The sequence below is a fragment of the Haliotis cracherodii genome, unplaced genomic scaffold (genome assembly GCF_022045235.1).
Source record: "Haliotis cracherodii isolate W230 unplaced genomic scaffold, xgHalCrac1.p SCAF_1, whole genome shotgun sequence".
Lineage (NCBI taxonomy): Eukaryota > Metazoa > Mollusca > Gastropoda > Lepetellida > Haliotidae > Haliotis > Haliotis cracherodii.
Genome location: NW_027266264.1, coordinates 78,686,912 through 78,700,503, shown reverse-complemented (window position 1 = coordinate 78,700,503; position 13,592 = coordinate 78,686,912).

Sequence of the window (13,592 nt, the reverse complement as noted above, 5' to 3'; positions counted from 1 at the left end):
CTTTGCGTTTTTGAGAACCAACCTGCTATTTCAATTCAACTTTTCTAAAATACTTCCTGTGAATATAAAGAAAGTCCTTCCTTGATTGTATTCGGGGACAATGCTTTGGTTGTACACTATCTCTCGCGTTGTATGGATTTCATGGAGCTTTGCAATCTAGTACGAAATAGTAATTGGCAGGTCGTCAGGTTTTAGATTCAACTAAAAAGTTCTCACTCAGTTATATGCTTACATATAATAGTTATGTTAATTGAGGTCTTGTCAATAGAACAATTTTTCCTGTAGAGCAGGCAGACTTTAGATGACAGCTGTCTGGGACAGAATGGGTTTATTCCAATTCTATTCCTCTTTTCAGTTTTTGCGTGCTACTAATAATGGCATGACGCACTGACTTAACCCACTTTGAAATACCTTCACCAGGTTTATCTCCTCTTTAAGCCTATCTTTTGGAATATGTCTCGACAACATCCATAATAATTTGAAGTTGCAATCCCAATTGGTAGGAGGCTGTACATGATATTTTCGTCCATTTTGAATAATGAAGGTTGTTATTATGAACAATAGAGTAGTCATCTGTGATTATATATTCAACAGGTTGGTAGCAGAGCCTTGGCAGCCACGTTGTGGAATTTACACCACAAGCTGCCAAGTCCACGTTCTGCAACACTTTCCTATAATTGAACAGCTTGGAGGAAATGGTGTTGGTATAGGAAAATGAAACTGTTGGTGTTTCTTGAAACTTGAAATATTGTGGGATATTCAGGGAAATTTCTATTTGTCTGAAAATGTTATTTAAGTTTAAATAATCAATTCCCTTGTTTGCAAATTTCAAATTCAGGAACATGCGGTCTTTTTCTGGTTTGGCCAATTTCAAAACAATATAAAGAACTATATTCTCTTGCCGATACTATGGGTTCTTACCTTCTGTAGACCAACCCATGAGCAAAAGTTCTTTAAACAACACATATTAGAATCTTGTTCTTGCCTTGCTCAGTCTCAATGGTCCCTGGAGCGGCAACATATCTTCCAAATCAATAGTATATTATTTGGCCTTCGTCATTTCTTGCGATCATGCCTGCGTCTTTAGGATGCCGGAAACAATACATTGACTTGTTACTTTGTTGGTAAGGAAGACTGCCAATGTCTTTTATTTTGTCATTACGTCCGTAAATTAGCATTGATATGCATTTTCTCTACTATCCTAAGATCAATGCAAAGGATGGAGTGATTTTCAGAATTGGTAGACACAATTGTAAATATTTCTGTTTATTCCTATCTACGCTGGCTAACTCGTGTCGACACTTCCTGTTGTGTCTCTCTGAAACCATAAACACACATATATGGGCGGCCATTCTTGTAAAAAAAAATATCATATGAAATAAACAATAGTCAGATGTTACAATAAAGGTCAAATACAAAACAAAGAGACGCCATGTGGAAGAAAGAACAATGTGTACTGAACAACGTCAGTGCGCACAAAGGACATCAATCTCTACATCGTTGACAATAAAGAACGCCAGGTGGCGCTGAATTTGTTCACATTCCTATTTTCATCGGCTTGTTCCGCTGTATATATAATAAATGTATGCAATGAGCAAAACGACAGCGATGCAAACGTATACGTCATTCCTCGTGCACCCACTGTGTGACGTCATAAACATGTTGCGATTATATCAAGCATTTTGTCATCTCCAGCCATATACACACATGACATCTGTACCCCTATAACCATACTCACACATGACATATATACCTCCTACAACCATACTCACACACGATATCTGTACCCCTAAAACCATAATGATAAATGGTCACACCTCATGGTTGTAGAAGAATACCCACCCAACAGACATATATATTTTTGGAAATCACTACGTTTTTAGATGGAGGGACTATGTAGGTAAACCGAGTGACTATAAAGGTCCTTGTTTCTTTAGAATCGTTGATTTCCCAAAACACCCAAACGCATGGATATATTTTAACACTTCTATATCTTGTCAGTGTAGTTTATGGTTATATAATTCGCATCGTATTGTATGATACTTAGACACTAGATACTCGAACACTATGTTCGAGATGTTGGTTGGTTGGTTGGTTGGTTGTTTAACGCCGCACTCAGTAATATTCCAGCTATATGACGGCGGTCTGTAAATAATCGAGTCTGGACAAGAAATCCAGTGATGGATATCATGAGCATCGACCCACGCAATTGGGATCGATGACATGCATCAACCAAGTCAGCGAGCCTGACCACCCGATCCCGTTAGCCGCCTCTTACGAAAAGCATAGTGGCCTTTTACAGCAAGTATGGGTTGCTGAAGACCTATTCTACCCCGGATCTTCACGGGTCCAAAGGCAGATGTACCCTCAAGCATATATGTTTAGACATGCCTACGGGTGTATACGCACAGACATGCATACTGGTGTTTATGATTAGTTATACATACTGGTGTTTATGCATACTTATACATACAGTGTTTATGATTAGTTATACATACTGGTGTATATGCATACTTATACATACAGTGTTTATGATTAGTTATACATACTGGCGTATATGCATAGTTATACAGACAGTGTTTATGATTAGTTATACATACTGGTGTTTATGCATAGTTATACCTTCTAGTGTAATATTGTTAGAATGAGGAAGTGATCATCACCTTTGACCCAGGTCACAGTTATGTTCTGCGCATCAAAATACAGTATCAATCACAGCGACCTTATTGAGCAACTAGATACCACGTGAGGGGCATGATACATGTTATATCTACCTGGCATGTCACAAAGTAACTAATTTAGTGTGAATCTTTTGTAACTGAGTCCAAGTGTGAAAGGGCAAAGGGGAGTCGCAGACACCTGGTGTTCATTACTGTATAGTGATTCATCACACAAGCTTATGATCATGTCAGAATCGTACTGTGGGCGACCGTGTACTTTAGTAGAGATGTCTTATGATTGTGGAAATGCCACTCTTATTTTTGTGAATATGCAATTGTTTTGGGATTGATCTAAAGGTGACAACAAAAGACTTGAACTATGCACAATGTGTGACCATCCACGGTAAAGTGATTAAAATGTTAACATCAACTGCTGATCATGCCAGATTAAGATAGTTTATGCTTTCGTTATGAATATGTTATCACATACATAGAAATATAAGCTTTCTAAACTCATACGAAATCTGATAAATGTCGAGTCTAGTGTACGATTGCAACTATATCATAAGAATGTGTTTATGAATATTATCAAATAGTGTTGATATAGGTGTTCGTTTTTTTATGAAAATGTTCGCATCAACAATCATGTTGCAGATACTTCAAAAGGAACATGTTTGCATTCACCTAAAAACATACGCTTGGAAAAAATAAGCTCTCGATGAACACAAAACTGCTTCCTTTAATGAATAATTAAAAAAGTGCCCTGAAAACCAGTTCGAGAAAGAAATCTGAATAGAAGTGCGTGTTTGAGAAACATGTGATAATTCAATCGTAGATGCGCATTTGTAGAAAGAAACAGCATATCTCATTTGGTAATATACTACTCAAGTAGAAAACACCCGACTCTTTCATATTATTATAGTTAACATGTCATGAATCAGGTGTTCTTTAACCTCTTTGAGTCATCTGTATCATGTGAGTTTGTTAAGTGCTTGCTTATTTCCGATAATAACACAACATCTTGTTTTCAATCACGTTACGTCAACGTAAAGTCGGAGGACAGTGCCCCAGGTTGTAGACGTACGTCACATGTTATATTTTATATTTTCTTCAGTGTGATACCCAATGTATGACATATGTTGTATAATAATCGGGGCTAATTTGGGTTCGAGCCGATGTACAACCAGAGAGGTAGTGTTGGCAACCAAGCGACACAACCGCTTACGTTTATTACTATATTAGACATCTCACACGACTTCATCGAGTGGCCAGTCGGTCTGTAAAACTGATTATTGCTTTGTGTCATGGGTAATAATAATGTTTATCGTATTACCCCTTGACACAAGACATTACCGGGAAATAGAATTGTTGTGTATTTTGTTTCTCTTCATAGTGTGGGGCCATGAGACCGAGACCTAAATATTCCCCCTTTCGAAGATCGAGTTCTGTCTTATGAAACATCCTTCTGAATACGTGTACTTCTAATGTTTATTTTGTCCTCGGTACAAATCTATACAGGAGAATTAAAGGAGGGGATTGGGGAATATGATGGCGTGTTATTCTTCTCTCTCTCTCTCTCTCTCTCTCTCTCTCTCTCTCTCTCTCTCTCTCTCTCTCTCTCTCTCTCTCTCCTGCTCTGCAACTGTGTTATGCTGGAACAATCTCAGGCCACTGAAGGAAAGAAAATTGTTAGTCCCTTTTTAAGAATCGTCATGGGGTATAGTTGAACATATTACCCAAACGGTTCCAGATTACCATTGTTGGGAACATAACAGGCAACGAGTTGGAGTATGTACATATACTTGCAGGGCGAAAAGACAAGAAACGGGCGTTCTTGGTTAAGATGTGTTTCCTAATCCGCCACATTCCTGGGAAATCCTACTTTCACAGAAGCTTAATTCGGTAAGGTACAGGGAGTTTACAGACGAGCATGTGTTCGCCAACCATGTCACGATGTCATGGTCACTTGAGGTCCTACAAGTCGCGTGCATTCCTCCCGTGCGTGACACACATTCACGTGACAGGAAGACTGATGAGGTCGGAGACAGGGTGGGTCTCCTCCTTCCTTTCTTTTCATGTATGCACACTATTACCCCTGGCAGATTTGTTTCATAGTAGACTCTGAGCAGATGTGTAAACTAGGTCAAACGGGCAAACATGCCTAATAAAATACCTAATAATTTGGGACGATTTACGAGTTATTACAAACAGTTTCATTCTCGGATCACTTCAAAATCCAAATGCCGTACGTACTGGATTCTGTATCCTATACAAACTATTAATGGGAGAGTTAACTCGAAAACTGAGGGCGTTAACCATGTATATTTCGTCAGAATTCCCCCAACAGTTACGGAAAACTGTCGACCTGTGCTGTTTGTGTTTGTTGTTGTTGTTGTTGTTGTTGTTGTTGTTGTTGTTGTTGTTGTTGTTGTTGTTGTTGTTCATTTTTTTGGAATGCTTATTTTGTTTGCGAGTCTTAAGTATTTTACGGCCTCAGATGTCTAGGTGTGAGTAATTAACACTGACCTCTATCCATACGTATTATTTTGTTGTTTTATACTTCTCTCTTTAGCTGGATGGCTGTAAAAGTGGATCAATACATTTTACGAACCGTGAATAATTTGCAAGAAGGAAATTAATTTAAAAGCTATGGTATATATTCAGTATAACAAATTGCAATGTCTTTATGCCGATTAATATTTTTCCACAACATTTCTCACCCAGTATAGTCTTACCGGACCCATTTCCTGCTGTTGACTAGGATATTGGCATGATTGGCGTGATTGCATGTCCCATGTGTATTCATTTCAATATTCACTGTCGAAAGTGGCAATTGCAATCATAGGCCTCCAGTGCATGCAATATCATGCTACAGGCATGTACACAACATCAAGTATCTAAAATGTACCTTGCCGCAGTTTAACACGCATACGCTTCTCAGTAGGACTATACTGACTCGGAGCCGATCAGTCCTTGTTTTATTCCCTTTGGGACAAGCGTCAGGCAGGGTAACAAGAGGTACCAACATTTAACGTCTTTTGGTATGACGCGACCGGGGATCGATACACCGACCTTCCGCTCTTCTGGCAGACGCTCTATCCACTAGACCACGGACAACTGGGACATGGCATGTACATACTGATAGCCGGGATTAGTCAATCAGTGTAGAGAGTGAGTGAGTGAGTGAGATGGGTTTAACGCCGCCTTGCTCAGTGTTCCAGTTAAACCACGATGTGTCAGCTTAATGTAGGAGGAAAGCTCAAAGTCATGAATAGCTCAGATGTTTACCACTTTGGTGAAACACACGAGCACGGGTATGGTGCTGACAAACCCAGAATCATAAACGGGACGAATCTGTTGAATGGCAAATGGGAGGCAGCACTGGTGGGGGAAACCATTAGACTGGTTGTATGTGCACCACCACCACCACCACCACCACCACCATCACCACCACCATCACCACCACCACCACCACCACCATCACCACCACCACCATCACCACCACCATCACCACCACCACCACCACCTCCATCACCACCATCACCTCCATCACCACCACCATCACCACCACCACCACCATCACCACCACCACCACCATCACCACCACCATCACCACCACCACCTCCATCACCACCACCATCACCACCACCATCACCATCACCACCACCATCACCACCACCACCACCATCACCACCACCACCACCATCACCACCACCATCACCACCACCACCTCCATCACCACCACCATCACCACCACCACCACCACCATCATCACCACCATCACCACCACCATCACCACCACCACCTCCATCACCACCACCATCACCACCACCATCACCACCACCACCATCACCACCACCACCACCATCACCACCATCACCACCACCACCATCACCACCACCATCACCATCACCATCACCACCATCACCGCCACCACCACCATCACCACCATCACCACCATCACCACCACCATCACCATCACCATCACCACCACCATCACCATCACCACCATCACCACCACCACCACCACCACCATCACCACCACCACCACCACCATCACCACAATCACCACCACCACCATCACCACCACCATCACCACCACCACCATCACCATCATCACCACCATCACCATCACCATCACCACCACCATCACCATCACCACCACCATCACCACCATCACCACCATCATCACCACCACCACCACCACCACCACACCCTTCTATTATCCTGGTTCCGCCAGAAGTCAAATAATTGTGAGTATGGTTTGCCTTTTAGCAAAGCACTGACTTCGTATAGTGCACGGATGTGCAGAATCGAACCACAGTCTTCGGCGGAACAAGCCAAACCCGTTACCACTAGGCTATCCCATCACCCCGCAAAGATTAAATTTCTTCCCGTGCAGGACAAAGGCAATCATACCCTTCCGTATATTTCACAGCCATTGACGCACAGACCCGGAAGAACAAGTCACGAGCTGGTATACACACCTGACACAACCGTCTGTATCGACCTATGACAAAACACATATCGGTTTGCATTTATAGAAAAGATTAACACTGCTATGTGGCTCCAGGCAGCCGGTGGAAAGGATTAACATAGTTTTCAATGTAGTCGTAGGACTTTATTTAAGCAAATTTTCTTGCAACAATTTGTTTAAATATTTCTGGAACTGATCGATCCTAAATCGTATTTTCAAAAAACCTGCTTGAAGCTTAATCGTCTTTGCGAAAGTACAATATATGGATCAATAAGGGAGTAGATCACTTACTATATGTGAAACACAGATAGATAGACCATTGACTCTGTGGGAAACGTAGATAAATAGACCACTCGGTATATAGGAAACGTGGCTAAATCAGTGAACCAAACTTGTTCAACCAGTAACCAAATCGTAAACCAGTTTTTACCCACAAAATGGTTTTCAGTTTCATCATAAAACAAGCACAAAATGTGAAAGGCGTCACTTTGATAGCTGCTAATGATTTCAATGATTTGTTGAACATAAACGGACGTGCATCCGCTTTGGTAAAGAATTTAGAACTCTTTATTGCGGAGATCGATATCGTCAATAATAATTCATTTCACGTCTGTTTGTTGCTTTTCACGCTATACCCAACTAAGTGATGTTAATCCATGATGAGACTGTGGCGATGACCCCGATCTGATTCTTGAACAATAACGCTGGACTTTAGAATATGAAAAAGCTCCTGCTGAATTCGTCAGGATACCTAATTTAAGGTAGTTTATTGAGTATAACCTGAACATATTGCACATTTAAATATTTCTCTCATTATTGATCAAATTAAAAACAGTTTTAGATAAAAATTCAACATTCATTGCATTGGTCCCGATACACTATAACTGCCATTATCCAATAGATGTAAGAATGAATATAAATACATGTTCCATAAGCAATTAGTTGATGATTACAAGAAGTCAACAAATCGCAAAAATACTGTTCACTTTGGTAAGTGAGTGAGTAAGTGGTTTTACGCCGCTTTCAGCTTAATATAGGGTGATGGTTGGTTATGGTATCATGTTAGTTGGTGGTTAGGGTAACGCCTTAGTGAGTGGTTAGGGTTGCCTCTTAGTGGGTGGTTAGGGTAACCTCTTAGTGGGTGGTTAGGGTAACATATGCACAGAGGAGACACAGTCATAGAGGAGACACAGGAATAGGGGAGACACAGGCATAGAGGAGACACAGGCATAGGGGAGACATAGGCATAGAGGAGACACAGGCATAGGGGAGACACAAACATAAAGGAGACACAGGCATAGGGGAGATATAGGAATAGAGGAGACACAGGCATAAGGGAGACACAAACATAGAGGAGACACAGGCATGGGGAGACATAGGCATAGAGGAGACACAGGCATAGGAGAGACACAGGCATAAGGAGACACAGGCATAGAGGAGACACAGGCTGAGCGGAGACACAGGCATAGAGGAGACATAGGCATAGGGGAGACACAGGCATAGAGGAGACACGAGCATAGAGGGGACAGGCATAGCGGAGACACAAACATAAGGGAGACATAGGCATAGGGGAGACACGGGCATAGAGGAGAAATAGGCATAGGGGAAATATAGGCATAGAGGAGACACAGGCACAGAGAAGACACAGGCATAGAGGAGACATAGGCATAGGGGAAATATAGGCATAGAGGAGACACAGGCACAGAGAAGACACGGGCATAGAGGAGACATAGGCATAGGGGAAATATAGGCATAGAGGAGACACAGGCACAGAGAAGACACAGGCATAGAGGGACACAGGCATAGAGGAGACACAGGCATAGAGGGACACAGGCATAGAGGGACACAGGCATAGAGGAGACACAGGCATAGAGGGACACAGGCATAGAGGGACACAGGCATAGAGGGACACAGGCATAGAGGAGACACAGGCATAGAGGGACACAGGCATAGAGGGACACAGGCATAGAGAAGACACAGGCATAGAGGGACACAGGCATAGAGGAGACACAGGCACAGAGAAGACACAGGCATAGAGGAGACACAGGCATAGAGGGACACAGGCATAGAGGAGACACAGGCATAGAGGAGACACAGGCATAGAGGGACACAGGCATAGAGGAGACACAGGCACAGAGAAGACACAGGCATAGAGGAGACACAGGCATAGAGGAGACACGGGCATAGAGGAGACACAGGCACAGAGAAGACACAGGCATAGAGGAGACACAGGCATAGAGGAGACACAGGCATAGAGGGAGACACAGGCATAGAGGGACACAGGCATAGAGGAGACACAGGCATAGAGGAGACACATGCATAGAGGAGACACGAGAATAGGCACAGAGGAGGAAACACATCAATATGTGTTATAATTCTGTCGCCGTTGAGAGTGGTCGCCAGGGAAAACATCAGAAGACAAACACGCTGCTTATTGTAGCAATATAGGGTATCATACAATCACTTGATTTACTCCCGAAGGAAGACCATGTCTAAATAAATCTCATCTCACAGCAACGAAGCGCATCAAATATTTGTTACGCGAAAACATATTCAACAAATGTGTGTCCGTCCTCACACACTAATGTTATTTAACTGTGTTTCTCTCGCGCAGTGCGTAATAAATGGCATGATAAATCACATCAATGTGAGAAATCTAACTGCTTCAATTAAATATTGCCATCGAAACATGATAGAACGATGGGATTAAAAACCAAGCCAGGTCGGCCGTGAAAGAAGAGAACATGTTTTCGCCCTCACAGCGAAGCGCGCAGTTCGCGTCACAGCAACAACGTGCATTGCGTTGCTGATATCGATTCACGTCCCGAATGGCCACATAACTACGCTGTAATCAGTTCCTCCATAACACAAATGACGAGGAAAATTCATCTACAAAGATAACGACGCGGTGACTCATTGAAAACGTTCACTGTTCGCGCTCATGGCCAGATAATCAAAATTTCGAAACAGCTCACTATGATGAACGAATAAACTGATTTGAAAAGCCACGAATTGTTTTCCTTTATTTCGGATCTCAAAGTGGTACAATTAGGTTTGGTCACGTTTGTGCCTTGGTACGTTTTAAAATATACATGTACCATTATATCATTATATCGTTGATATATTGCAGATGCAAGGTCGAATTGTTACCCTGATGTCGCAATACAACGGTTACATATGAATGTCAGTGTGATCACATGAATATGTTTGTTTGTTTGTTGTTTAATACAATAATGTTCCAGCTATATGACGGCGGTCTGTAAATAATCGAGTCTGAACTAGACAATTCAGTGATTGACATCATGGGCATCGATCTACGCAATTGGAACTCGATGACATGTCATAGCATACAGACGTTGCACATTATTATCCACCACACAGGATTGTCCGGTCCAGATTTGATTATCTACAGCCCGCCGTCATATAGCTGGAATATTGTTTAGGGCGGCGGTAAACATCAAACAGACGTCGTCCCTGTTTAGAGAACACAGAACATACCCTGCAGATCAAAGTCAGTTATTGAAGTAGGTTTCGGCATTAACTACAAACATTTTCAAGTGGCCCTGATAACAACGTATACTGTCATTTTATAAGCATGACGTAATCGTACAGCCACTACAAATATTTAATTGACAAGATGTGGATATTGGACCATCAAGCGCAAATAGCAATAAATGTTCTGAACGATAAGGTATATTTTAGCGTACTTATCGATTGCCAGGGTTCGCTTCCCTGCAGAGGTACATTGTGTGAAGCATATTCTTGCTGTCGTGATATTGCTGGACTATTGCTAAAAGCAGCGCAAAAACCAACTCAGTCACTCTTTGGGGCTCTAAAACACCGCACACAAGGTTGGTTGGTTGGTTTGTTGTTTAACGCCGCACTCAGCAATATTCCAGCTATATGACGGCGGTCTGTAAATAATCGAGCCTGGACCAGAGAATCCAGTGATTAATATCATGAGCATCGATCCACGCAATTGGGTATCGATGGCATGCATCAACCAAGTCAGCGAGCCTGACCACCCGATCCCGTTAGTCATCTTTTACGACAAGCATAGTAACCTTTACGGCAAGCACGGGTTGCTGAAGACCTATTCTACCCCGGATCTTCACGGGTCTCCGTACACAACCACCTTTTGGTACGCAGGGTTCGGGGGACTATTTAGAGTTGGTGAATGAGTGAGTATGGTTTTACGCCGCTTTTAGCAATATTCCTGCAATATCACGGTGGGGGACACCAGAAATGGGCTTCACACATTGTACCCATGTCAGGAATCGAACCCGGGTCATCGGCGTGCGAGCGAACGCTCTAACCACTAGGCTACCCGATTATTTAGAGGATACTCTGGATTGGGGTACGCGGGACACAATACAATCGTATTTCATTTGCAGATTTAACATTTACAAACTCGTTGAAATATTTGTAATTTTTCGAAATTCTTTCAACAATTCAACTTCAAGTCGTACCCTTGTATGACCCAGGAACGTATTCTATTGTTTTCTTCTGTGATTGACATTCTACTTTTGTTGACTGAATTCTGACGCGCTTTTGAGATTTGTGTTAAGAGGAATTCTGAATATAGGGACGAGCAAATGAGACATGGTGAAAATTAGACGGTATTCGGGATTCAGGGGAGAAACGGGTTGGCACTCTCATGTATATGTTGATCGGTTTCTTGACGTGAGTCTCAACACCCGGATGTTTCAATGTACCGAATGCTGGTTGTGTTTCAATATGGCTATTACCCTTTGGTGTGGATTTGATGTTTGTAATTGAAGACTTGATCCAAGCTAAAATCTGTATTTCAGATCTTGTGTCCATTTCAGTCACCATTTCCTAGTTCGCGTTGCCGCGCCGATACTGCTGCTATAGTGAGTCTCTAATATCTGCACAGAGTACAATCAAGTTTTTTTGTGTTCTGCTATATCCGTCATGAAATGTAATTACAGTGCGGAATGGCAGTCCACTGCACCTAATGTCGACGTATCGGCTGAGAAGGCAGTAATAGTTACCTCCCTTGGTTAGGGTTGTTACTTGTGCTTCTATTAGTATTATTATCAAAAAATGGCGTTGACAAAGATCACGGGATCGAATTTGAATCGCTTTTCAGTGAGGTCTGCTTGAATTTTCTAACTCTGAAATATTCCAGTCTGTAAATGATCGAGTTTTGACCAGACAATCCAGTGGTTTACACCATGAGGTGAGGTGAAATGGGGTTTAACGTTGCTTCCAAGATTATTGCACATACAGTAACTGTGGCTGCTTAACTAGTCCAGACTGATGCGCATTTTATAGCGCTGGCCAAATGAGATACCATGCCGCAGTTTAACATGAATACCCCAATCACACACAGTATACCGACTCCGAGCCGACCAGTCCTTGTTTAAACACCCTTAATTCTGAGCGCCAGACAGGGTAACAACAAGGACCATCTTTAAACGTCTTTTGGTGAGACGGCCGGGGACCGAACCCCGGACCTTCCGCTCTCCGGGCGGACGCTCTACCACTTGACCACGGAGGCGGTTGATTGACATCATGAGCATCAATCTCCGAAATGTGATGTAATGCGTCAACCAAGTCAGCGAGCCTGACCACCCGATCCCATTAGTCGCCTTTTATAACAAACATGGGTTGCTGAAGACCTATTCTAACCCAGATCACGGGTCGTAAGTCGGATGTAGTCATACACACATATATGAACTAGCTACCATCAGCTGCCACTCTGGACATCACCAATGGACGCTGATGGAAAACCCCGCATCATGACACGTTTCAGGTACTGCGTTAAGACACCTCGTCGTGTATTTTGTGCTGTTGCCTTGAGACGACACTGTTTTCAGAAACCACTTTACGGATACTGTTTGCAAACAATGTTCTGGATACGCCACCACACCATTTAGCTCAGTGCTTGAACACTTCGCTCCATGACAACTGCCTGATATTGGTGGATATTTCATGGGCACTGTAGTACTACACTTCTTCATTTGTGCTGATTTAACCTGTATTAAGCCATTCTGTGGATACTGCTTCATTGACATGCATTTAGCCATTTCGTAGATACTAGAACTTCTTTGACACTGTATTAAACCATCGTTTCATGGCTACTGCTTCAATGATACTGTGTTACACCATCGTTTCATGGCTACTGCTTCAATGATACTGAATGACACAGTCGTTTCATGGCTACTGCTTCAATGATACTGTTACACCGTCGTTTCATGGCTACTGCTTCAATGACACTATAAACCGTCGTATCATGGCTACTGCTTCAATGACACTGTAAACCGTTGTTTCATGGCTAGTGCTTCAATGATACTGTTACATCGTCGTTTCATGGCTACTGCTTCAATGACACTATAAACCGTTGTTTCATGGCTACTGCTTCAATGATACTGCATTACACCGTTGTTTCATGGCTACTGCTTCAATGATACTGTATTACACCGTTGTTT